Source organism: Ailuropoda melanoleuca, chromosome 11 (assembly GCF_002007445.2).
Source record: "Ailuropoda melanoleuca isolate Jingjing chromosome 11, ASM200744v2, whole genome shotgun sequence".
NCBI classification, from domain to species: domain Eukaryota; kingdom Metazoa; phylum Chordata; class Mammalia; order Carnivora; family Ursidae; genus Ailuropoda; species Ailuropoda melanoleuca.
The window spans coordinates 30833761-30835872 of record NC_048228.1 but is presented as its reverse complement, the minus strand read 5'-3'; positions in this window follow the sequence as shown (position 1 = coordinate 30835872).

The window sequence follows — 2112 nt, the reverse complement described above, 5'->3', positions numbered from 1 at the left end:
TAAAAAAAAAAAGACTAGCATAGAAAAATCTCAGAATGGGTCCCTTATGGTAAAGTTGAGTACAGCTTAGTGAAACTTTTGTTTTGGGATAAACTGAGTCACAATATAAAACGTATTTCTTACTGTAGGTTGTAGTAAGAAAGATTTTGAAAAATGCTGTTTTATGCTTCAGAACTCCTTCAGGACAATCTAGATCCGTCTCTGCAGATTTGGTGACATTCCATTCAGGTTCATGTCTTTACCAAGTTCAACTTTCACAAAAAGAATGGCAATCTTATTCCAAGCACTGCTCCTAAAGCATATGGTCACGAACATACTAGTTCCTCAGATAAATGTCCAAAAGTAAAACTGTTATTTGAAACCTATCAAAAGATCACTTGAGAAACAGTATTTGCCACAGCTCCCTAAGAGAACTTTTTGCAATGAAAGAAAAATGTACCCTTTTGGACAGTGCAGATATAGAGCTTTATGCCTTCAAGTATGGTCCATGGATCACAATCATCATCTCAATCACTTGGAAACTTCTTAGAAATGCACAATTACAGGTTTGATTCCAGGTGTAATGAACAGAACAACCAGCTGATTCATGTGCAGAATGAAAACAATCTAAAGGACTGGTTGTCAAAGGGCACAGTACCACTGAGCACTACCATACCAGTGGAAATTGATGGGATACTCTGGTTGTAGCAATTACAGGTGGAGTAATGCTGGCATTACAGATAAAGCAATACATAAAACAGATCTACACACCTAAGGACTAGTATCTTTAACAACATTCAAACATCCTACCAGACATTCACGTAACCTTTTAAAAAATCTATTTGTAACAGATTTTGAATTGAAATTCTGAATTTAACTATATTATATAATGTCATCTAACCAATTTTTGCACAATCTTAAAATAATCTGAATTTTCTAGAAATACCATATGTAAATTGAAAAAAGACAATTTTAGTCCAGAACTTTACTAAATACCGTTCACCATTTCAGAGTAACTTAATAGCTTACATTTAGGATTGTCACATTCCTACTGATACTAGGTAGAAGTTCAATTATCAGACCTCATTATGTAGTTATACTTGAGCTAAATAAAATAGTTTTACTAAAAACTACTTCCCTCTAATTTCCCTTCTCTTATTATTCTATTATCTCCATTATTCTCTAGTTAGGTTATTTGTTAATTTTTCTTTAAAATGTGGATAAGCAAGTTATATCACCCATGAATTTCACACTTCAGGATAAGAAGGTACAATGATACGTTTCCTTTTACATACGGAGTGCTATGTCTGACAGATTTAAGAACTACTGATTTGAAGATTTATGCACATTACCATCCCCCTAGATCAGAAGCCCTTAATTTGGTGATACAAGGACTTTCAGGCTAATTAATCCATGGAGTGGCTTTAGGAAATCAACAGAACTCCCAAATACTACATACAATTTGATACATATGCATAGCCACCCTGGAGGGGATAACACACAACTCCGCTCCATCAAAAACTGTTGGATTAAGAACCATTACATCGGGGCGCCTGGGTGGCACAGCGGTTAAGCATCTGCCTTCGGCTCAGGGCGTGATCCCGGCGTTATGGGATCGAGCCCCACGTCAGGCTCTTCTGCTATGAGCCTGCTTCTTCCTCTCCCACTCCCCCTGCTTGTGTTCCCCCTCTCTCGCTGGCTGCCTCTATCTCTGTCGAATAAATAAATAAAATCTTTAAAAAAAAAAAAAGAACCATTACATCATACCCTGAGACTCTATGTACTGGACTGGATTATAAAATTGGATCTCAAAAGGTAGTTGAACCCCGTACCCAGTTACATTTACGGAACTACAGTTTGCATCACTTCATCAGCTTACACTGACATTTTCTAAAACCCCGTAGAAGAATTACTACAGAATGTCAGGCAGTGCATTATGCACACATTAGTACAGGTGTTCTAGTACACTACAGTGCTTTACGAAGACCCATGGGAGATGATTAATATTCATTACACACTCACAGCGGATCAGGCACTGCACTATACTCTGTACACACAACCTCAATTAAGTCTCACAACTGCACTCGTTTCACAGATGAGAAAATTGACTTAGAGAGCTCAATGAATTTGAAG